The sequence below is a fragment of the Electrona antarctica genome (genome assembly GCF_951216825.1).
Source record: "Electrona antarctica genome assembly, chromosome: 11".
Taxonomy (NCBI): Eukaryota; Metazoa; Chordata; class Actinopteri; order Myctophiformes; family Myctophidae; genus Electrona; species Electrona antarctica.
The window spans coordinates 14,914,439-14,940,979 of record NC_136792.1 but is presented as its reverse complement, the minus strand read 5'-3'; the positions used below and the strand labels follow the sequence as shown (position 1 = coordinate 14,940,979).

The following is a 26,541-nucleotide window of genomic DNA, read 5'->3' as shown; positions in this document are numbered from 1 at the left end:
AGTCATAACATGTTCTGGTCTGAATCAGTGGAACAACTAACGTATACTATCAGGGCATTCACTTCTAGTCATTTTTACTAGTTGACTAGTTGCCTAGTTTACTAGTCGACTAGTCGACTAGTTGTTTAACCACCTATTATGTTTAAAAAATAAAAATAAAAATAAACTTTTTTTTTGTTTTGTTTTTTTGGAAATAAATATTTGTACATTTAAAAACTGTGTACATTGGTGACTATAACTATAATCTACCTGATCTTGAGGCCTACAAAATTGGGGGAAAAAAATAAATAAAAAAATTAACTATTTTTTTTTCTTATCAACTAGTCAACTAGTACCAACAAGGTCGACTAGTGGATTTACTAGTCGACTAGTAAACTAGTCGACTAGTTGCTTAATGCCCATTCCTATTCGGTATCACAATGAAAAAATGTTGATTGATTGATACAATAATGACAACAACAAAAACAAGTTGTGATTGTATTATACTGCAGAGTGTACTTCCGGGGTAGCATGCACTGGCTGAGCAACTTCCTTTGAAATGAATGGGCAGGTGTGTGTGTGTGTGTGGGGGGGGGGGGGGGGGGGTTCAATACTCTCCTGCAAATATTCAGGGTTCTTCTTTTGGGCGGCATAAAACAAATGGTTTCTCTTGTTGAACAGCTGGGAAATCACAAAGTAGACTGTTTTTTGTTTTGACTGAAATGAACTGTGGTTGGGAACAATTGCTTCCTTGTTCCTTTTGGCTGAACAACCGGGGAATCCCCAACTTTTGATAAATGATTCTGGAACTGGGATGAACTACTTCTTCCTTTGATTTAATGGAACCTTTGAGCATTGAACTATAAAATGTGGTTAGGTTTATTTAATTTTAGTTTAACATTCACCTCAGCTCCTCCCATCAGCCGATGGTCGATCATTGATTAAAAGCCTTTATCTCTCCATCAAACACAGCTTAGTAGATGTAACCACTAAATGCTGGACAGGAGGGGCCATTAATAGTGCTCTGCCAATTACTGGCATGCTCGTTAAACATGCTGGACGACTCTTCAAGGATATTACAGTTTCATTTCATTAGCGGACAGACACACGGATCTGGACGGGTGTAAATCTGTTTTAAAGCTGTTGGAATTGCCAGCATGGAGTAGCTGTGCTTTTAGAAACTCATAAATCATCCACATTAAGATACTTTTACCTTATGATCCTGACACCTTGAATGAACCGTAATAAGATGTTTTTCAAGTACACTTGGGATGTTTGTATAACAAATTATATGCCCACCAAGGCTCTGTACAGCTCAAAATTCATCACAAATACATAAAATAAAAGATAGAATTAGAACAGACATTAGAATATGGAAGAAAATACCCAATTCATTAGAGCAGTGATTCTCAACCTTTTTAATTTCAAGCCAAGGACCTCCAGTTTGATATACATATAGGCCACCGACCCCCATTTGATATAATTTTATCTCTGGGACCAAAATGGTAAGGTCCTCAGTAATAATGTAAAGTGTACACATGAAACCAAATGGATCACTGGGAGTTACAGAGCCATAAGGATTCCTTTTGGTTCCTAAGTATCAATCATTTTTGCCCCCTGGAACCCCCTCAAGGACCCCTGGATCGTCATATTTGATCTGAAGCTGCTTCTAAGCTATGCAAAATCAGATTTGGATGAGATATGGCTTTATTTCTTTACAACCCTGACTCTAAGGCCACAAGGTGACTGGCATTTGGTGTAATATTGAAGTAAGCAGCCAAATAAGGAGTCGGTTTGTCCTCCAAAATGGTTCCTCCATAGCCACAACCACAAGGCCACAGCCAAGCCACAAGATAGGTAGTAGTTTCCCCAGGACACTGAGGCTTAATGCATGACCTGACCAGACTGAACAGAATGCTGTTTCAGGTGTTTCCTGTGGAGCACCATTGATCTTTTGAGGCACCAAATGCCCAGAGAGGCAAGTGGAACTGTGCCAATAACCTCAACACACCAATGGGTAAATCACCTGTAAAATGTATGTAATAAAAGCATGGGATACGTTCTGGACTAATCCAGCTGACTGTTGATATAGGTAGCTACCTATATCAACAGTAAACAACCGGAAACTATTTCTGATTACAGAGCACCAACGCAACACTGTTTAACGTGTGCAATGTAAAAGCAATAAAACACTAGGGTTCATGTTTTATGATGGTTATTGGCACGGCTGTGAGGTTCCACAACACTCTGCTTCGCGTCGTGTCCTACGCACCATAAAGCACTTCCATGTATTATGGCTTAATTAATTAAGGAGGCACTATAATGTTTAGCATTGGGACACTAAGGTAATGGCTGCTGAAAATGGGGCTTTTTGCAGTTTTATGTGAATAATAATTCATCGTGCAGTTCAGGCACATCCAAAAATATGTTTTACCGGCGCTGGATCACAAAGACAACTAGAACAATCAATCCATTGTAGGCTACCTGACAAAGACCTTGGACAGGTCCAAGCGTTGTCATAAAGGGAGCTTTTAAATTAATGGTGCAGATTCTTCCCTCTTTCTAATAATTAATTATGCTTCATTTTAGTGCCATATTCGATGCAATTGGCAGTGCCATCAATTGATGGCAGTGCCATTAGGTTTGCCTCCTAGTTTTCAGTTAGCATCTAAATCCGGTATCTTTACATTGCCTTATATGTTTTGTTCATTAATCCTGTACATGTACTGTATGTTGTCCCTACAAAATAAACAAATACATCAAGCTAGTTTGAGTTAATTCAAGTAGGCACGGCAGGCGGGAAGTTACTATAGAGATACACCAATTACAATAAAGGGGATGCACATGCAGATCTGACACACCAAAGGTATGACATGCGGAAACAACGGTGGAACATGCGCTGTGTAACGACTCACCGAGTCTAGGACGGTTATTTTAAATAAGGCAAGGTGGTAAAAGTTATACGTAGGTATTCTGTGGCATACTGTGGCAAGATAATGGAAAACAATAATAGTGCTATTTACATGTATTCAATATGAATTAAATGGACTTTAACAAACATAAATGACACACGGAGCAACTCAGGAAAATAAACAAAAGCATTCTAAAACTAACCTTGAATTTTAGACGCTAACCTAACAAACGAAAATAAGACAACAGTACCCTACTATTGCCTACTCTAGTTGAATCTAACAAAATATGACTCAGTACAAAAAGCAGGCTTCCGTGGCCCAGTGCTCAGACATACAGAATGATAAAGGACCCCACAAATAACCAATTTTGAATATCATATAGGTGCTTTACTGGAAATTGCTCTCAGGAACAGCTCAACTGATCGTGATGTCATCAATGTCACCCTACTTTGTATAATTCCTCCTCTTCTTCAGTCTTCAGTTCCAAATTTGTATTTCCACTTTGTTTACAATGTCCACCATTGTTGATTTTCCAAGCTGGCATGGAATGGAAACAAGCCTGGTTTTATCTAGCATCAGTATTATAATGACTCAAATATTAAATAATCTGCATATCAGCACCCCCCCCCCCCCCCCCCCCCCCCACCTCAGGACATTGTCTAAGGTCCTGAGGCCTACCATTGCGTGGCACATCTATGCACGGAATGTCTATGTTCACAGGCTTCTGTGTGCGGCCTAGAGGGCATCTGAGCATGTGCGGCAAGTCTTACACACAATGCGTTCGGGAAACCCAGCCCTTTTCTGTATCGCATCAAACAAGGGCCAGCAAAGTGGTTAGTGGCCAAAGACACATCGCAAGCATCCACACAACCTCCCAGCACGGACAAAACACGGTCAGTGGCCAAATACACATCACTGTCTGCCTTCCTTCAAAATGTACACTTTGTGTGTGTCTCTCACTCGGACACACAATATTCACAGAGAAACAACAACACGGACGCGTGACGTTAGAGCTTCTAGTTGTATACAATTGTATATAATATGTAGCGGGGGGGTCCCTGCTTCATCTCTCTCCTATAGGTAAGGGAGGAGATGCAGTATGGATGGTGGTGTTGGAGGTATGGAGGGAGAGAATGATAGAGGGAGGTACAGAGGGAGAGGAGGTGGGGGTAAGGGGGTGGAGCAGGTGGGATGATGAATGTTGCCGTAGTTTTTAATAGAAAGACTAATACCGTAGCAAGGAAAATGTGACAGGGCAATCTTACACATTCACATTCACACTCACACACACACACACACACACACACACACACACACACACACACACACACACACACACACACACACACACAGCGGTCGACCTCCATGCTAATTAATCCCCGGCAGACCCTGAAGTCTTCCTTCAAACGTCTCAACATGCAGCTCCTCTACCATGAAGAGCTGCTACACTGTGTTCCACTGGGTTGTCTTTTATTGGGTTCTACCGTGTTCCAATGGTACTCGATTATCAATCTAATATACGACAGAAAATGTGGCTGTCATCGACACATGCAAAAACGTCCATCTGAAAAGTGTCAAGTGTTGAACTCAGGAGCACTTATTTTGGTTCACTCAAGATCCTGAGCCTGTGTGCTGTAGGTTTGAGAACAAATGCTTTGTTAGATCACTTGACAAGAAGGCAGGAGGAGCGCTGACAGTGAGTCACTAGACCAATGAGTGTCCATGTCACTGCAGTCTAATGTAGCTCACCAGTTAACAGGCTACAAGCTGCTCCCGAGTCCCCCCTGGGTAGTAGTAGGCCTAGGACTTCCAGGATAATTATCCTGGAGTTGTTGGCAAATTGAATCGAAGGGGTTCAGAGGTGGAATAAGCCATGGGAATAACTGAACGGCATTCATCATGCTATTTATACAGGAGGGGGATTCGCGAAGCCACATTAGCCGCTGGTCAAGGCACATTAGCTGCTGGTGTTGCAACCAGACACAACAACATAACAAATGACGACTATTACTTTCCTTTGATGAGTCGATGTAAATATTCCCTTCCTGATATAAATACACAGAAGCAGCCAACGTGTTCGTATAAGAGTCATTAAACAATAAATGGTAAATGGTTCATCCTGAGCTGAAGTGTCTAAACTGAATTAGGTTTAAGCCATATCAATTTGGGGGTCCTTGGCACAAAAACGTTTGCGAAATACTGGTTTAGGAGGCATTTGTAGAATCGGCCTCAGGTCTTAATGGGTTAATGGGTTAAGGTCAGAAAGACTGCATGCTTATGGAACCCACCGCTTTACTACGGAGACCCGCTGTGATTGGCCAGTAGTCGCTGTGATTGACAGTTCTTCCTTCCTAGCGTTTTTGCAACTATGCCTAAACCTGAGTAAAACTATGCCTGCCAGGAAGCCAATCAGACATAAGGTGGGTAGGCGGGTCTATCCTATAATGTTGGTGGGATCCATACTAACTATCTGTTCGGTGCCAGTGCAGGTGCTCTCCAGGTTGGGGTTTTTGGCCACCAAAATGGTCCTCAGCAGGAGATGAGGAATAGCTCTGGTATATTACAGCCAACCACTAGCAGAATGATGCCAGCAGTGTTGGCAGCCATCAAGTCCCTTCCTCTGCCATACGTATATTCAATTTGCGTACAATAATGCTTAGGCAATTTCCTTTACGAGATTGTTATTTTTCAACAGCAAGGCACCAACCGTCAGGAGCAGTTAGGGGTTCAGTGTCTTGCTCAAGGACACTTCCACACTGACCCAGGCGGAGCGTTCCAATTCCCTCCCGAGTCCCTGTCCTGCATTGTGTCAGCCAATCAGTGATGTGGAAACAACGGCTAATCACACCTGTCACTCACCTGATTGTTCAGTGGACTGACTGGCGGCTAGGCTGGTCCCTCCCACCAGGACTGACAGACACAGGACAATGATCCGGAGAGTCCTGGGAGAGACAGAGAGAGAGAGAGAGATTTAAATCCTGTTCTTTCCTGAAGTGAAACACCTTAATTGTACGCACGCACGCACGCGGCGCGCGCGCACACACACACACACACACACACACACACACACACACACACACACACACACACACACACACACACACACACACACACACACACACACACACACACACACACACACACACACACACACACAGGCCATTAACAGTATCGCCGCGTATTACAAACCAACCACAAAAAATCAGACCTGTCTGAAGTGAGTGGTACTGTACTGTACTGTACTGTACTGTACTGTACTGTACTGTACTGTACTGTACTGTACTGTACTGTACTGTACTGTACTGTACTGTACTGTACTGTACTGTACTGTACTGTACAAGCCCTCCTCGCCTGTGTGTGTCTGTGTGTTAGGCTGTGCAACAGTGACACAGTGACACCAAACGCTACAACGCTATTTTCGTGCTCGGACAGACCCAGGGACCCAGGGACAGACCCAGGGACAGACCCAGGGACAGACCCAGGGACACTCATAGCTGTCTATAGGAGTGGTTGCACCACTCAAAAAACACAGACTGTACTGTAACAGAAAAGCGGAACCTGAATCTTTATCAATTTAATTTAGGAAATAAACTAGAGCCAGATAGAAAGGGATGGATAGAGGAGATAGATGGAGGAAGAGAAGGATGGCAGAGGAGAAATCATTATTGTCCATCCATCTCTAATCCAATCATAACTCCAATATTCATTCTATCTGCATTGATTTCACACTTACTCAATGTGTGTGTGTGTGTGTGTGTGTGTGTGTGTGTGTGTGTGTGTGTGTGTGTGTGTGTGTGTGTGTGTGGTGTGTGCGTGCGTGCAAGCGTGCGTGCGCATAAATAAACAGAGGATAAATGAATGTACGTACAGTCAGAGAGATGACAAGATAGATACTCTTTCTACCATATGTAACATGGCAGAAACTAGAAGGAGTGAAAGACGTGAAGACGTGATGTCAGAAAAGAAGAGGCAGAATTAGGAAGGGAGAAGAGAAGGGAAGGGAAGGGAAGAGAAGAGAAGAGAAGAGAAGAGAAGAGAAGAGAAGAGAAGAGAAGAGAAGAGAAGAGAAGAGAAGAGAAGAGAAGAGAAGAGAAGAGAAGAGAAGAGAAGAGAAGAGAAGAGAAGAGAAGAGAAGAGAAGAGAAGAGAAGAGGAAGCCTCACATCTGCCTTTGTAATGCATATTGCCCCTGGCAGATTAAGTCTGGCCCTTCTCAATTGTGGGAGGACTTCACGGCCGAAGTCGTGGCGAGCCAACCAGATTCGTCTGGAACCAGGCTATAACCAACCAGGACCCAGTATGCAAATACTGTATGGGGCGGGACATTGCAGAAATAAATCTAATACTGAGAGGGACGAGACTAATAATATCCATGCAGTGATATTAGTATCGCTACACGAGGCTAGGGGGGATGTACATAATATTGTCTCCATCGGGCAGAAACCATCGTATCTCCACTTTAACTTTGTATGTGTCTTCATAAATTAATGTCCTCCTTTGTCATACCACAGTGTCACACAAAAGTAGCAAAATAGTCAATCTACAAGCTGACTGCAATGTGTCGCATAGGTCTGCTACTTTTGGCTATTTCTTTTTTTTTTTTAAATCCTGAAAGGTTACAGTCTTGGACATGCAAGGTTTCCAGCCGACAGAGACGATAGCAAACTGATGGTTTAGTTTCACGGTTGAGACAGACAGTGTGTGTGTGTGTGTGTGTGCGTGCGTGCGTGCGTGTGTGTGTGTGCGTGCGTGCGTGCGTGCGTGCGTGCGTGTTTTGTGGATCCCAGGTGGGTCATACTGTACAGAGCCTCAATAACAACATCAATCACATCATTTTACAACCACAGCAAGCTGACACACACACACACACACACACACACACACACACACACACACACACACACACACACACACACACACACACACACACACACACACACACACACACACACACACACACACACACACACACACACACACACACACACACACACACACCCCGTCACAGCTGGTGACTTCACACTGCCAAACTGTGCCTGGCAAGCTGTCCACCCCCGCCCTGTGGGGTGTGTGTGTGTGTGTGTGTGTGTGTGTGTGTGTGTGTGTGTGTGTGTGTGTGTGTGTGTGTGTGTGTGTGCCTGTGCGCGCGTGCGTATGTGTGATTGGATGAAACTATCATCCTATCTGCTTAGCTCAGCTCCATGCTGACAGGATCATGCAGTATGATAACCTACAACACACCTCTTCGTAGGGTTGACACCATCGTAGGGTCGACACCATCGTAAGGTCGACACCATCGTAGGGTCGACACCATCGTAGGGTCAACACCATCGTAGGGTCGACACCATCGTATCGACACCATCGTATCGACACCATCGTAGGGTCGACACCATCGTAGGGTCGACACCATCGTAGGGTCGACACCATCGTAGGGTGGACACCATCGTAGTGTCGACACCATCGTAGGGTCGACACCATCGTAGGGTCATCATCAGGAACATGTAGTTTGACCATTATTTATGCAAATATTTGCAATTCGCTACCGTTTTTGGCATTGGTGTGGGTCCAAAGAAAAAAGGTTTTAAGTTTTGAAAGTATTGACAACATGTTCCTACAGATGTCTGTAGTAAAGACGGGGTAGTAAAACAACCGTTAGTTTGGACTGCACATAGCCTGTGCAGAATTCAACACAGAAAACAAAGTGTGTTCCTGATCTTCTGAACGGGAAATGTGTTTCCTTGTTAAATTCAGCACAGACTGTTTACTGGCAGCCCGTCAACCACCTTCTGACAGAGACTGTGGGTGGCTCACAGCCATGTGTTGCCAGATGTTTTGAGAGAAATAAGCAACCAGGTCTAAGAAACAAGCCCAAAAGAAGCTATATATACATATATATATATATATATATATATATATATATAGCTTCACGCTACGTTACTGCCAGTCTCTTGTCTGTATTAAAAGTTTGAGGGACGTGAGGGTCCTGTTATATATACCATATGAGTCAGTGACAAATTAGCCTTTCTTGATTGTCTTGATCTTAATAGGGGTGCGACGGTTAATCGATTTAATCAATTATAAAAAATAATTAACAGACTAACCAATAGAATAATCGCTGAATTAATCAATAGTTGCAGCCCTAATTCTTTGCTCCACCAATTAGACCCACCAAGGCCAAGGTCACATCTCAACATGACACGCTTGTAAATCAGCTATTTTTGCAATTCGACATACAGGGAAATATAAAGGATTTAATCGGTTAAACTTTGTTTGAGGGGGGTGCCTGAAAATCGAGTGGTTAAGGCACTGATCACTGACAGTGAGTCCCTCGTTAAATTCTCGTGCCAGGGGGACCATTTGCTGTTCCCTATGTCCAACTCCTTATTATAAAGAAAAGCCCCTCAAAAGATAACTTTAAAAATGTGTTTGACAGTTTATGTACTCAAGGCTAATGGCAGGTGTTCCAAGGTATCAGTGTCCATGCTGATCACTGCTGTGTACACCAGGATTTCACCACTGGCTTTAGTTTATGCATGCTATTACTGTCAATAGTTTACTGTTTATTGCACCGTACAGCTTTCATTGATTTCTTTCCATTGTTTTTTTATTTTTTTTATATTGTTTTAATTTCCTGTACTGCCATCATCATTCTGTTATGTTGTTGTCTTGCACAGCAGTACAAAGGCAATAACGTTTCTAATCTATCTTCTTATTATATTTTGGCTCTCTCTCCCCTTCTCTCTCTCTCTACCTCTCATAATTTTTCCAAACACACACAGAATATAGGCTCCACAGCAATCATTCATTAATACTGCCAGAGACTTTGGACAATTCAGGACCACGGACAGTGACCGTGGTCAATCAATTTAACACTGCACCTCATCACAACACAATGCAACTTCATCAGAGCAGAACGTCAACTATAAAAAAGAATGCCGACATGCATTTTGCTAAAGGACTGTAAGGAATATAATAATAATAATGTAGACTGCCTCAGTGATCACCAGACGATAGTATATCAGTTCCGCTGATGTTTTATTATTATTTGACTTTTTTGACAACCTTTGCATCGGCAATAATGTAGCAGAGGATTTGATTTGTAACCACTTTCAACCTGGCATCCCTATTTTGGGCATGCACAAATCTTCAAAAGTTAAAAGAAAACAAGCTATAAGCTCACAATGCACATGCAATGATGTGACACATGAGCTTGTAGATCTACTATTGTTTTAACACTATTCAAGCTCACAAAGCAATGTAGTCTACTGTGTGAGCTTGTAGATTGATTGATTGATTGATCTCTAATGACAAGCCCAGAATAGGGCTGATAGTGGTTAACAATCAGGACACGTCGACTGTATGATTGCCGATGGTGAAGTAAAACTATAGTAGCCGTGTCGGACGGGCTCTACTTAAAACCTTTATTTTGCTCTATCACTATGGTCCTCATTCACAACGGCGTTTACGCTCATAAAGTGACGTTACGTGAGCGGAGCGTGAGCGGACAGGCATTTACGTGGATTCCCACATTACGTGGGAATTCATGAACTTGAACGTGAACTTGACGGTGACGTGGGTTGGTCGGAAATTCCGCTGAAAGCTGCGCCACCTCTCATGGTCGTGTACGGCTTGCGTAGATGTATTAAGAAGGCTTTAGTCTTCATGCTGAATCAATTAAAAGTCCCCAAACCTCAGATAAAATATGTAGGCAAGGCATGTGTCCCCAACATTGGTCGCACATAAAAAAATTATAGCCTATATAAAAGCCAAGTATCACTTGTAGGCCTATGCCTAAATGCATGCATTCTAGAGGCAGGTTAGCCTAGAGTCCCATACAGAAACTGCCCCTGCAAGCCCGACACCTTTTTTATTTATTTATTAGGATATTTCTAGCATGCGCGATTGCGCTGCTCACTTGACAGCTTTCTACTCGCAGTGCAACGCGCTGTGAGCTTGTAGATCGGCTCTCGCAGTCTCGCGGACTCGCGCTGCATGTTAAAAAACAAACTCACAATTATAATAAGAACATACACTTATCTGCATTCTGCACTGTACGAATCCAACGTTGTTTAGTGTAGTAATGTCTGCAGTATTGAAATTGTTTTGTTACGGAGCTCCTTTGAGTCAGTCTGACTGTCGGTGTGAGGGGGGGGGGGGGGGGGGATTACCCCTATATAAAAAAATAGAAGACCACATTAGCCTATTTGAATGAATGGCATCAGCGTGTTTGAAAGTCGGCCAGTCATATCATAGTTTTAAGCCAGCTCACCTCCACTCGCGCTTGTTCACAAACATGACGGACAGACAGACAAGAAAGACTGTTGCATTATTATTACCACTGTAACTCGCTGATCAGCATGTTGACAAAGACTCAGCCAATTAAAGTTTCACGTAGGCCTAAATGCCTTTGCTGCAAGCACCTATCTGCCTCCATTTGCGTCGTGGTATTAATTTATAATAATGTATATTGATCACATGCGGACGCCACACAGAATAGCCAACTCTAACCTGCAGCTGAGGAAACATACAACGTAGTTGGATCGGATGAAATAGCCTATAGCCTAGTCCAAAAACGAATTAATCCCACAAGAAAAGAAAGAAAGAAAATATGTCCTGTGTCCATGCATGTCCATATATTTGCTTTCCAAATCCGACGGGATTGCAGGGAATCAATCACCGCAGTAGACTAATCAATAGGGCCTTTTATCATTGCCGAGTTTTAATATAGCATTTGGTCGTGTGGTGAACAGTACAAAAACTTCTTTCTCATTATGTGAAAGTAACTGTAACATCAGTTAACTTATTAACGTTCTGACATTTAACAAGGAGTGAAGTAATGCGTGCCAAGTTAGCAAGTTTCGTTTATAATTATATACATATAACTCGCTGTAACGCGCTGTAACGCGCTGTTTGCTTGAAGATCTGTCCGTGCAGAGACCCGCCTGTCAAAATTAACTGCTCTACAAGCTCATCGCGGCTGTTGCAGGCTATGATGACGTATTTCTATATTTCCTGTTGCCTTATATGGTGTGGGATGGGCGTTCTAACCAGGCGACACCAGGCGAATCGCTTGGGAAAAATGCGGAAAGGCTACACTCTGCGATCCGCACAAATGAAGTGATTACACCAGCTTCCCTGAATAAGACGGGAGCAAATCGCAGCGTGATCGGACAGAGAAATACGATGATATTTAGTATCTGTTTACGCATACGTTACACTGCGGTGTATTTCTCCTTTGTGAATGAGGACCTATGTCACTACCATTCAGGCATTCTATGTTGTGATCTCTCAGAGTCTGGCGTTGCCGTCACCCAGTGTTTTCTCTGTTGGAAATTCAGCCAGGCCAATGACGATGAACGCAAACAGTGCGAGAAATTCTGAAGCAGTTTTGACAAGAGTCCCAAGAATAGTGAAGTGAAAGGTAATGGATTCAGGCTTAGTGTCAGGATATTCAAAAATCCACAGTCTACTGAAATAGTTAGTGCTACACCCAATTCGGTGATGTATCAAATTATATGCATTATGTTATGTACAGTATAGGGATGAACTAATCAGTGAGGACTCCCTCTTCGGCAACGCTCCTCTCACACCAGCAGACTGAATAATGAAGTGAAACCAAATGGAAATTGACGCTGCACTTCAGGTTAATCCTTTGAGGATATTCTTTTCTTTTCTTTTTTTTTCTTTTAACTGAAGCGTTTATTATTGTATATTCCTGCACAGAACATACAATATAAAATATATAAAAGAAATCACCTCTCCTTGACACCTCAAGGAAATCAGCTCTCCTTGACAGCTCAAAGAGAGCTGACTCAGTGCTATGGCCTAAAATCTAAAGCCCTGAACCCAAAAACCTGACTTAGGGGGGGGGGGGGGGGGGGGGGGGGGGGGGGGTTACGCTATATATTCTATTGAGTTAAATTATTGCTAAACATCTGCATTATTTACCAGAAGTCTACACAATTAGAGAATGTATAATAATTTGTATTCTGATCAACATTGGCCTATTATCTCTCCTAATTGTACCAACGTCAACACAGCATGGAATTGTGGACAAAATCTTATCCAACGGTAACAACATATTCTTTAGTTTTGCGTCTGTGAGGCAAAATCTCTTAATAGTGGTCCATGGCTCAAATGGACCTTGACATGAAAAGGGTTGAAACCCACTGGTATGGACTGCTTATATGTTCACTGAGAGTCTGCAACGGCCTATCCTTAAATCAGCTGACAGTAGAGCACGCTCTGCTCGCGACTTCTGTCCTATTAGTATTTAAATATGAATGAATATGTAATATAACAGACTTTACTGATCTGTTGGTATAATAGTCTAGACAGCTGAATTGACACTCATTCTAAAACGCAGAGCGAGAGAAAGCACCAGTGAAGCTGCTACAACAGATACATACATATTAGTTCATATAGATTTATGCAGGCGACAGGGCAGACACAGGGGACCAATTAAATACTTTTACTGACTACTGGGAGAACAGACATAGAATCACAAAATAGGACCATGACTGCATTCCAGAGCCATTGTCTTTAGTTTAGTTACCAAAGCTCTGGAACGTTCTGTCCAGTAACTTTATGAATCATTTGATTGTAATGGACACTCCCAGTTAAATATTAACCACTTCCAACCAATTATTTTCTTTTGAATACAATTCTGTTAAGTTTTCATCAACAGAAACGGCAGCTGTCCGGCAGAAACCAGCTAACTCCTTTTTTCCTTTTCTTCAAAGGCTCAACGCTATTGAACATCCTTTACGTCTGTGTGTTGGTTAAAAAAAGATATTGAAACAATAAAAAGTTTTAAAAAGCACTTCTAACAAAACCAGCTAACTCCATTGGATGCTCAAACTGTCTGCCAAATATACCTTTTCAGACAATTCCATTTTGTTCTCCATGTTCGAAATGAAATGCCCAAAACAAGGAGGAGCAGGTTGAAGTCTATATAGCAGTGGTTCTCAAAAGTGGGGTCCTGGGACCCCCAGGCGTGTTTGGGGTGGTTCCAGGGGGTCCCCAGCACATTTTAGTAATAGGCCTATCTCACAGCATTTCCCCGCACCCTTTTTACGCCCCCTTTTGTTGATAGTGGTGTTATTTTTTTTGCGGTCCATAGGCTTCCATGTTAAAAGAGGTATTTTCACAAGCCACAAACTACCGTTTTGTAATGGTAAGGTTTATTCTACTTATTTGAGTTGTTATACCATTGTGTTTTCTTCATATTATTATCGGTCTTTGACATTTTAACATTAGGAAATGTACTTAGATTCTCCAGAGAAAAAAAGTGGTAATGCCTAATGTTAAAAATAGTACCACAGACGAAAAACAGTCTAAGTCCAAATTTCAGACTGACCCCTCCACGAAAAGGCCTCGTTGTCCTGAACCCTTATCTATCATTTATATATTATGGATCAATAGTGTGGACTTAGACTGTTATTCGTCTGTGGTACTTTAATGACACCACTATCTACCGGAAGTGGGCGTGGAAAGGGGGCTGTGAGATAGGCCTATTAGCATCACAATCATTTTAACCACTTGAACCACCTTTGGCTATTCAGATCTACAAGCTCACACAGCGCATCACTTTGTGCCACACTGCGAGCTTGTACATCTGCTATTTTCGAGTCTTAAACAAACATTCAATTCCCATTGACAATGAATGGAGAATCACGTCATGATGATGTACGATGATAAGAGCGCCCGTCACTTCACACAGGTGTGGTTTTATTGAACTTAAATACATAAATCTTCTCTTCTGGGCGTCCCTGTGGTACAACACCTTTTCTGATGGGGGATCTACGGCCAAATGCGTATCATTTTGGAGGTCCTTGTCATGAGAAGGTTTGAGAACCTACCGGTCTGAATCAATCACTGGTATTAACCCATTCTGGGTGGGAACCCCTTTTGGTGTTAGCATTATGTTATGCTTTAGCTATTGAAAAATAGCAGATCTACAAGCTCATAGCGCGCCACTTGGTGGCGCGCTATGAGCTTGTAGATCTGCTATTTTTGAAAAATTGAAGAACGACTGACATAGAAACATAGCTTTTTCAGAAAACTGTCAGGATGTAGAAGACATTTTTAGAATCTGATCTCAGGTCAAAATGGGTTAAACAATCATGTTGGAGGTCCTTGTCATGAAACGGTTTGAGAAGCACCGGTCTGAATCAATCACTGGTATTAATCAGGTATCTATCACTCAGCAGGTTTTAATCTTTAGATCTCATTAGGCATTCTGCTGCTCGTACGTTTTTCTCAAAGCGTCTCATTAGTGCTCAGAGCCGTCGATGAGCCCAGTCGATATGGAAGATGCGCTTTTTACTTTGTTTTAATGACTCAAATTCCTACTGTAAACTCTAATAAGACGGTCCCATCGATCCCACAGTCTGGAACACAGGCAGCGATTAGCCGCGGCTTACAGCCGGACTCCCCAGAGAGAGAGAGAGAGAGAGAGAGAGAGAGAGAGAGTGAGAGTGAGAGAGAGTGGGGGAGAGAGAGAGAGAGAGAGAGAGAGAGAGAGAGAGAAATGACAGAGAGATAGAAAATGGTCATTTGTTTTAAAGGAAATCAAATTACACCAACGATCGATACTGCACAGCCTTTCTGCTGCCAAAAGTATTTTAGTCAGTCAGTCAGTCAGTCAGACTATGTGATACTATTAACAGTGACTATTAACCATTTATTTAAAAAATATATATAAATAAATAAAACTACAAAATGCAAACAGCGTTGATACTACATTGACATTGGGGTGGAAACCTCATAAAACTGTTCAAAATTCAAACATATCGAAAGTAGCTGATCTATACAAGCTCAGAGCGCTGCTAATGTTAATATGTTTGTGTGACGCTCAAGGATGGCGTTAATTTATGAAAAACCCTGTCCTCACTATTCTGGCTCATCTACAAGCTCGCAACTCGAATCATTGAGATTGGTGGCCAATTAAGTATATACGACAGACTCCTGGGGGGATGTATGTAGGCTAGTCTACTACAGGATAACCTCGTCAAATAGGACTGTATTAATGCACACAACTGTATATAACTACCTTATGTATGATGCATAATGTATTTTCATTCAGCATTATGAGGGCAAACAAATTTGGACCAGAGGTTTCCGACCACTGGTACTAGTACCATTAGTGGTACTTGAGCCCCCCTCTGAGTCGCCCAAAAAAGACAAAAAAGTGGAATGAAATATTTATATTAATACAGGTAGTTCTTCTGACCAAGCAATTGGTTGAAATAGGCTCTCCAGCCGTGCTGAAATGAGCATGACAGCACACCTAGCCGTTAATAGAAGATTTGAGGACGGATTAATCACATTAGAAATATTATCAGTTGTGCTGATTTAGACAGAGTTTCGTCAGAGCAGCAGCAAAATTGGACTAGGAATTGAACAAAAACAACATTTTCCTCCTGTGTGAATAGCTGAATAGGATGGGGCAAGTCTACGCTCCTGTATTTTAACAGCAGTTATTATGGTGGTACTTGGAGAGCCACTCTGTGGTAGTACTGAAACCCCTGGTTTAGACGATGAAGCTACAAAGACCACATTTATCCCATGAAACACTGATATTCTGATCAAAACAATACTACTACTAATAATAATAATAAAGCCTACATAATTGTATGCATATGCTTAACACAAGACTTAAACCAAGAAACATGATATACACTATTGGCATATGCTGAATAAATAAAAAACAGAAACATGATAGTATTCCAGGTAAGATAACATGTATATTGTGTTCATTTTAAAAACATTATAAATTGGGTTACTTACATTGACAGCAGGGTTGTGAGCAGCAGCAGCTATAGGACGCCAGTGGATAAAACGTGTCCCTATCCGTTGCTGACTCAGATCACACTGAGAGAGAGAGAGAGAGAGAGAGAGAGAGAGAGAGAGAGAGAGAGAGAGAGAGAGAGAGAGAGAGAGAGAGAGAGAGAGAGAGAGAGAGATGCTGGGTGAGGGAGGGAGGGCATGGGGAACCTTGGACAGATGATTTAGTGCTCTGTTCAAAAACACACTGTAAATTGTTGTACACAGCAAACGGATAAATAAAACCGACAAGGTTTACAGTATATGACTGTGTGGAGACTGGAGAGAGAGAGAGAGAGAGAGAGAGAGAGAGAGAGAGAGAGAGAGAGAGAGAGAGAGAATATGAGTAAGAAAGATAGAGAATATGACTGAGTGACAGAGAATATGACAGACAGAGAGAGAGAGAGAGAGACAGAGAGAGAGAGAGAGAGAGAGAGAGAGAGAGAGAGAGAGAGACTATGAGAGAATAATATTCTCATATTATGAGCGAGAGAGAGAGACAGACAGACAGACAGACAGACAGACAGACAGACAGATGCTGGTGTTGGGAATGGGAACTCATCCATAAAACCACTCAGGACTCACAGCCCGCCTGTATGTCTGTCTAATTGTCTGACATTGTCTTATAACGTCTCTCTCTCTCTCTCTCTCTCTCTCTTTCTCTCTCTCAAATGTTTTTAACTCACTACAGTACGTACATTATTAATTGCCAACTCCAAACTGCTCGATCGTCCATAAACTATCACTCTATTAAACGATGTTCTACTGTATCTCACGAGCATTTTACATAGCCTACCGGTAATGTGTTAATGTTAATTATTGCAGAGCTATTACAGGTCTATAGTGATACAGTAGCCTACTACACAGTAGCATAGTAGGCTACTGTAGCTGTGCGTGAATCAACAACAGCGATCATATTTCACAACTTCTTCATTTCTGAGGAGAATGTTTCAGTATCTCAGATGTTACACTTACAGTACAGTACTTACTTACTGTAAGGTCCGGCCCAACAGAGCCCGGCCCCGGTCTCTGTTCAGGACAGCTGTCAGTAGCACTGGCTCCATGCTTCACTGTGGGTTGTTGTTTTCACACACATTTGTTCAGCATGGACTCATTATTAGTGTTTGTGTTGTTTCTTGTTTGTAGGAAGTAAGAGATGATTCCGGGTACTATAGGCTCCTCCTCCTCCCAGCGTTATTTCCCAACCTTTGAATGACTTGAATTATCTGTCTCTCTCTCTCTCTCTCGCTCTCTCTCTCTCTCTCTCTCTCTCTCTCTCTCTCTCTCTGTCTGTCTGACAGTCAATCTGACTGTCTGCAATAACATACAACTTTTACACAATATAATTTCATTTTGTATACAGTAAAGACTAAAAGTCACAGCCATGTATGATTCAATCAATTTCAATGTAATTCATTTAAATGTTTTAAATGAACATGCATGAAAATAAAAATCTGTTTGATTTTTTTTTTCTGGCCAAGTGATTTTATTTATTTATTTAAAATAAATAAATAATTTGTAAAAACACTGAAACACTCATTTACCAACTTAAAGAGTTTTTTTTAACTTAAGCTGTATAAAATACTTTTGTTCATTTTTGACCCCTCTATCACACGGAACTATGTTTTACCAAAAAAAAATGTTCCATGTGATGGAGGGGTCAAAATTTTACGAACGTTGCGCTAATATTTTAGAAATAGGTCAACAATACAAATGACACTATAGTTTTGTGGATTAATTTACTTTTAATGCATGGCCCCTGTGCCCCCCACAAAATGACCGGAACCAAAACCAGAGTAGAACTCCCACCACGGGACTCAGGCAATCAATTAATACAGTTGCAACCACTATATTAATGGCAAGTATTTCATACAACTTAACTTAAAAAAATCTGAACTATCCCTTTAAGCCCTATTTTATACATTGTCTCTTATGCTTCAGGCAAGAAAAAGCAGATCTACAAGCTTGGAAACACAATTAGGCTATACCGATAAGACGCCCTGAGGGCGAGAAGCACGCATCCGCCTGGGTGACGGCAGACTGCTGGGCGAGCGCTGGCACTCTGGCATGGGTGGTCAGATCAACATATGGAATGTCAGAACAGGTCAGCTCCAATATATGGAGATCTAAGGGTGGCAGTGGGGGGGGGGGGGGCAGTTTGATTGATTGATTGAAATATTTATTAACAGTTTGCAGATACTGTACATTTCAAGCACAAACTCAATACAAAGGCTGTTAACTGTGAGTGGATGACCCAATTAAGCATTACACTTGTTTACAAGAGGGTCCACCATGTTCAATTCATCAAAACATTTAGAGACGTACAAATAGACACTTCTATATAGACAAAGAACAGAACAGGAATTCATCATAATGGAGGTAAAAAGGGAAAAGAAACATATACAGTGAGGGAAAAGGGGGGCCAGTTTAGAATTGCAGCCATCCGTAGGTGCCCTTTGAGAGCGGTTTTGAAGGAGTCAAGGGATTCGCATGTCTTAATGACTGTTGGTAGGGTGTTCCACATTTTGGTGGCATAGGAGCGAAAATAATTGAGTCCCTTGTTTGTGCCGAATCTGGGTTGTACATGGTTCGTTGCACTCCCTCTGGTGTTGTGGGTGTGGACTTCGTTAACATTAAGGAAGTATCTAGACAGGTACATGGGTATCTTGGTGGTGTATCGAATCTTGTGGACCAGACCCATTGCAAGGTGCTGTACTCTGTCGTCGACCCTAAGCCATTCCAGCCTGTCAAAGTGGGCAGGGGTGAGGTGGGTTCGGGGGGTGTGGCCAAGTAGGAGCCTGACCAGTTTGTTTTGGGAAGTCTGGAGCCTAGTTTTAAGGGCCTTTGAGGTGCTGTGGTACCAGGAGGTGCATGCATAGTTAAAGAAACCTTGTACGAGGGCTCCTGTTAAGGTCTTCAAGGTGTTTTTGTTGACCAGTGAGGAGATCCTGTAAAGGAATCTTGTTCTTTGGTTGACTTTTTTGATTACATTGGTGGCCATTTTATCACCGGAAAGATTAGCCTCCAGGATGGAACCTAGGTAGGTAATTTCATCTTTACGTGTGATAAAATTGTCACCCACTCTAACCAAGAAGCCATTTGCCTTGCTGAGATTACTATTAGAGCCAAAGAGAATGGATTCAGTTTAGGTCTGGCCATATATGGAGCGTGTCTTGAGTGTACAGGGTTTGATGAGGTCAGATCGACATATGGAGTGTCAGAACAGGTCAGCTCCATATAGAGATCTAAGGGTGGCAGCGGGGCAGTGTCTTGAGTGTACAGGGTTTGATGAGGGCCCAGGTAGGGCCGGGCCTTCATTTTCGGGCCTGATGAGAACTCTATTTTTCGCCGGCTGCCGGGCGCAGCTGCACTAATAACTTTGGGGCAGGCCCGTCTAGAGTTTGAATGGACAGGTATCAGTCAAAAGGGAGACATCGAAGAGGAAGGATGGATGGGGAAGGATCAACATATGGAATGTCAGGTCAGCTCCATATAATGGAGATCTAAGGGTTTGAGGTTTGAGGTCAGATTGCTGTTGCAGTTGCTGGCCGGCTCCATTCAAGGTTCAAGGTTCAAGGTTGGACTTTATTGCTACATCTTATGTACAGGTACAAAAAAGTAAAACTTATTTTTGTTTGGCTTCCTTTACAGACAATGCAATATAGCATAACATTCAAAACAACAAAAACACAGCAAGCACAGCAAACAAGAATAAAGAGAAGAAGAAGAAGAAGAAAGAGCAATCAAGGAGACAAGGAGTAGATAAATAACATATGTACAGGTGCATGTTTTCCCTGTAGTAGCAAAGTTAGGTAAACCTTTTTGTGAACTGCTTCACAGTAGTTTATGCTCCATATAGTTTAGTTTAAGAAGGTGCAATTTGAGCATGATAGAGCGAGAAGAGGGCTAGCATTTTACTTTTCCCGGCTTTGCTCTTCGCATGTATCTGATTGTTCGGGGAAAGAATTGCTTTTTCGCAGTCTATTTCCATTGGCTTTGAGACTGCGGAAGCGGTTTCCATGCGGCAGCATCTCAAAAAGTCTGCGGTTGGGATGGTTTGGGTCCTTCATAATTCCACGAGCTTTGCTGACACAACGATCGTCGTACAGGGCTTTGATGGGGGGGAGATCACATCCGCTGATGCGTTCGGCTGTCCACACAACCCTCTGTATTGCTTTGCGGTTGAGGTCGGTGCAGCTGCCATACCGGGCAGTGAAGCAGCCAGTCAGGATGCTCTCTGTGGTGCCTCTGTAGAAAGCTTTTAGGACTTTGGGGCCCATGCCAGCTTTCTTAAGTCTCCTCAGGAAGTAGAGGCATTGTTGTGCTTTCTTCACCACCCGCTCTGTCTGTACTGCCCAGGTGAGATCCTCAGTGATGTGCACCACCAGGAATTTGAACTCTCTGACCATTTCCACTGCAGCACCCCCAATCTGGATGGGAGAGTGGTCTCTGGGAGGTCTCCTGTAGTCCAGGGGTTCTCAACCCGTGGGTCGCGACCCCTCAGGGGATCGCCAAATTATTTTGGGGGGGTTCCCAAATTATTACAAAAAAAGAAAAGAAAAAAAAAACCTTTATTATTATTATTTTTTTTGCAAATGAAGAGTTTACATAGTAGTACATGCATAAACGTTCCTTAATGATTATATCTGGTTTCAGTATTCATGTACTGTATGATATATTTTCTCTATTATTGTATCCACCAGGCCGGAAGCATGGGGAGAGAGGATGAACCTCTGCCCCAAAATTTCAGAACGGCCTGTTATAGCGCCACCAGGAGGCCGACTTTTGAAAAACACTCCTCCAGATTCTGCCCAAAAATCCCGCAAATCGTTACACACCATCTCTATAGTCATGTGTTCAAGATGGATCTGTCCGATATTTCATATTCCATCCTGGCTTTCGAAGTTTGCAGGATTGGCCCGTTTTGAACAAAAAGCCTAAAATGGAGCGTGCAATTTACGTGAAATGTTTCACAGACTTTTCTACTAGGCTGAGGAATATATCCCACCCTTTTCACATTGGCCTGTTATAGCGCCACCAACAGGTGGATTTTTGCAAAACACATTTTTGGAACAAAATGCCTCAAATCATCCAATTGCCATCAATGGTGTAAGAACAAATGGCACCCTTTTCCAATTGGCCTATTATAGCGCCACCAGGAGGCCACAACCTGACCTGGCCTGGTGGAGACCTGTGCCCCGAGGGGCACTTTTTCGAGTTAAGGTCGTGAGAAGCGACCTTAACTAACTTGCAAGGCGCTAGTTGGGAGACTTGGGGGAGAGAGTGCATTTCTAGTTGTTATTGTTGTTATTGAAAATATCTAAATAAAGGCTGTAAAGTTAGAGGCACAGGGATTTCTATCCCATCCAAATAATTATTTATTATTTGCACTTAATTTTTGTCATGACCTCAGTGACCTTTAAAACAAACACACACACACACACACACACAGTTCCTGTAGTTTCCAAGGCAGTGCATCAATCTACCCATCCTTATTACAACATCGCCATCTAGTGACTAACTGTTGTCATAATCTGTTGGTTGAGGTCTTGAATCTGATCTAACAGTCATTTCTTCTTTGCATGGGAGAACTGTGGGAACTGGTGTTCTATCCTGCCAGGACCTCTGGTTTTATATCCTACCAGGACCTCTAGTAGCCTACTGATGGTTTTAGAATTGATATCCTACCAGTACCCGTAATGATGGTTTTATATCCTACCAGGACCTCTAGTACTGCTGGTTGTATATCCTACCAGGACCTCTACTGCTTGCTTTCTATCTTATTTTGTTTTCAAATTTGCATACAATAGGGACATGAGGGTCAATTATATCGTTGACATCATCTGTTTTTGTTATTACATAATTTGTGATATTATCAAACATATATGCACAAGGAAATGCACATAATGAATAAGCAGGGATCAAACATACTGTAGCTATCCTCATGGCCATACGAATGAATGACCAGAGAGCTTGGGATCATCAAAAGCAGAGGCAAGGACGTAAAAAGTGTAGGCCTACAACTTGAGTAAATGTTAGTTACTTTCCACAACTGCTTAACTGTAGAGCTGTCATAAACCAATCACACACCTGGCCCAGGGCTTGTATTAAGCTCTGGGATAATTCAACCTTGTGAACATAGCTAATAATGATGTTGTATGAATCTGTAAGTACAGAAAAGTACAAAAGCAAGTGCCTGCAGTACATAAAATGTACTGCATCTTGTCAATGCAGTGGCACTAATGAGCCAGCAGGTGGAGTACAATGACATGACATGAACCCCAGCATCCATATTCTGGGGGGATAGAGTTATAATATATCGGGAGGAACATTTGCCAAACATAGCAGATCTACAAGCTCACAACGTCGTCGCGTTGGGACATGTTGTGAGTTTATAAATCTGCAATTTCAGGGTAATTTCTGAATTCCGGGTTTAAGTGGTTCAAAGTTGAAAACCACAGAAGCTAGGGAATCATTTAGGTATAAAAAGTAGAACATGACATTGTGTTTTGTTGTGTGGTGTTTGATTGTATCTATATTGTATTTTGTGTAGGCTTAGGCTAGGGAATTCACTTCTAGTCATTTTTACTAGTTGACTAGTTGCCTAGTTTACTAGTCGACTAGTTGTTAAACCACCTTTTATGTTTAAAAAAAAAAAAAAAAAAAAAAAACGTTTTTTTTTCTTCTTATCAACTAGTAAACTAGTCGACTAGTTGTTTAATGCCCTAGCTTAGGCTAGTACTATAAATTATTTCTCAGTGGACAGTAAATGTCTTACCGTATTCATAAAGTAATTGTCTTGGATTGTGACATGATACATACTTATTGATTATGCATATTGTATGACAAATATTATACTGTAGGGCTGCTGATTTGTTTGCATAGGCTCTAATGCAGCCTGACAAGTTGCTGGTTCGATTGATTGATTGATTGATTGATTGATTGATTGATTGATTGATTTAACAGTTTGCAGAATTACAGTACATTTCAAGTACAACTCAATACAACAACTGTTAACTGTGAGTGGACGACACCATAAAGCATTACACTTGTTTACAATAGCTAGGGCCCACCATTTTCAATTCATCAAAACAATTAGAGATGTACGAATACCTATAGCCTATAGTCAGTACAGGAAATCATCATAGAGGAGGTAAAAAGGGAAAAGAAACATACAGTATACAGTGAGGGGGGGAAAGGGGTAGGTGGGGGATTCAGATTTTACGGGTCATTACGGATTCCAGATGTCCTATCTTCACTGTACTATCCAACATAAAGTCAGAAAAGCCCCCCCGCCTCCCCTCGAAATAAAATTGATCACCTTTGACGTTGAATGCCACTTTAATAGAAGTCATGAGTGACATTCAAGGTGAGTGTGTGTGTGTGTGTGTGTGTGTGTGTGTGTGTGTGTGTGTGTGTGTGCGTGCGTGCGTGTGTGTGCGTGTGCGTGTGCGTGTGCGACTGTGCGTGTGTGTGTGTTTGTCAGGTCGGGTGTCAATCATCTCTGAGTAAGTGAAACATGATGCTGCCAAGATCTCATTCAGTCTCATATACTGATGCTGTGTGTGTGTGTGTGTGTGTGTGTGTGTGTGTGTGTGTGTGTGTGTGCGTGCGTGCGTGCGTGCGTGCGTGCGTGCGTGCGTGCGTGCGTGCGTGCGTGCGTGCGTGCGTGCTTCTAATGTATGTTAGAAGCTCGGAGCTACAGAATGAGCGTACGAGCGAACATACTGGGGCTAGCCATTGCCCAGGTTATTACATGAGTAAAATTAGGCAGTAAGTAAGTAAGTAAGTAAGTAAGTAAGTAAGTAAGTAAGTAAGTAAGTAAGTAAGTAAGTAAGTAAGTAAGTAAGTAAGTCAGTCAGTCAGTCAGTCAGTCAGTCAGTCAGTAAGTAATTATAGAGGCTTTAGATATTCTGGGCCTATACTAAATTTAAGTTTTGTGTTTGCGGCAGCTTCAAAGAACTGGGGGGTTATGCCCAAATATGGACATGCCAGTCTTCAAAGGATAACATGCAAAAATGTGTTGTTAGGCAACGGTTTCTGTTTGTGGTTTACGTCAGACCAGAGCTTGAACAATGGGACAGACACCGAGACAGAGGCACTGAGAAAGACAGAGACTTGTTAGCATCGGGATAAACAGCAGATGGTTATCCTGAGGTTTTGTGCGCCAGTTATAGTCTATATGTAGCCTACATTTAACATGTTCATATGGATGTGTTACTAAAAGAACTCGTCTCTCAGCGGCAAAATTAATTCATATCACAGAATTCCGACGTGAAACTTGCAATGATGAACCGGAGCGACGCATTGAACAGAACAGACGCAGTCAGTGCTTTAGAGGTTCAGATCGACACTAACAGCAATAACAACAACACTAATACAGTCTGTCAGTCTGGAGGTGGAAGCAGAGCACTGGCTGAGACAAACCAGGCAGCAGCCGTCATCGAGGACGGACACGATCTGCAGGATGACCCCTTTGTTCTAGCACTGCTAACAGAGATGCAGATGGAACAGATGGAACAGAGGAGTCAGAAGGAGGAGAAGATCAGTCAGTTTCAAGACAGCATTCGCAGCCGTGTCAAGAAAGCTCACGTCCTCAAGCGGAAGCTCCAGAGGCAGAAAACATCCCAGCAGGTGGACTGTGAACAACGATCGCATGAGTCGCCTCAACAGCCTAAGAATTCCTCCCAGCAGCAGGACTCCCATCTGTTATCCCCCTCCTCCTACCTGTCGGCACTGGATGTTTGCAGTCCGCACGCTGACAAGTGGGAGGCCCCGGACTCCGACAACAATGGAGAACATAGAACGACAGAGCAGCGTTACCAGCAGCAGCCCAGTAAAGACGTGAAACAAGTCAGACACAGACTGGCCAAATGTCAGATCCTCACAGACAGAGAAATGATGTCAGAGCTTCCAACCAGAGATAAACCCATTTCTAAAACGCCAGGAGCAGGAGACAAACCGAAAGAGGGAGATGTCCCCTGGACCAGTCCACATGACTGTCCTCTCGTCCAGCAGAATGTTCACCCAGGACAGACCAGAGTTGCGTCTCGTGGTGGTCTGGTGACTGGCATGGTCCCCAGGGAGCATCCCGGAGCTGGTTCGAGGACCAGTCACACAGTCCCACGAGTGTTTTGGAGTCTGGCCGATTTGCAGGAAATAAAAGAGCAGCACCTGTCTCGGTTCGCCAGGCTCCGTCGTCTGTTCATGGACATCGAGAGAGAGCAAGTGAAAGAGCGTCAAAGAAGAAGCGAGCGCCTGGAATGCATCGCAAGGATCAAGAGAGAACGCGAACAGACACGACTGAAGGAGGAGAGGAGCCTACGGAAGCAGAGAGCAGCCGTGTGGAGAATGGAGGAACGAGAGCTGCTGGTCCTGGAGCGACTCCAACTGGAAGAGGAACAGAGGGCAGCAGAGGTGGAGGAGAAGAGGAAACCTCAAGTGAAAGACAGAACAACGTTTGCTGAGGCCCTGCGAGCTCGGCTGAGGGAGCGACTGCCTCAGGAGAAAGTGGTGGACCTTCCCCCTCTCTGCTGCTGTGGGGACGCGTTCTGGGACGCCAACCCAGACACCTGTGCAAACAACTGTGTCTTCTACAAAAACCCCAAAGCTTATGTCAAGGCTCTGCAGTCTGCGGTGTGCGACGCGGGCCTGCAGGAAGGCAGCTCTGCTTTTTATAAGCAGTTCTGCGTGTAACACTACTAACAACGCATAATAACCATGGCATGGTATGACACCTGTCTTAAGACAGGTACAATATAATGATGCAAAGCCTCATAATGAAGCTACATAATAGTATACAGTAGTATACACCTGTACAATAA

General features: G+C 42.7%; 1 protein-coding gene across 1 annotated transcript in view; it reads right to left on the bottom strand.

The window, feature by feature from the left end:
- LOC306932002 (interleukin-1 receptor accessory protein-like) overlaps positions 1-5,770 on the bottom strand; it is a gene marked incomplete at its 3' end in the record, with an annotated part of 28,944 nt that extends 23,174 nt beyond the window's left edge. Inside the window, exon 1 of the mRNA XM_079513707.1 lies at positions 5,751-5,770. The remainder of the gene's footprint in view (positions 1-5,750) is intronic.
- Between the last annotated feature and the right edge of the window lie 20,771 nt (positions 5,771-26,541).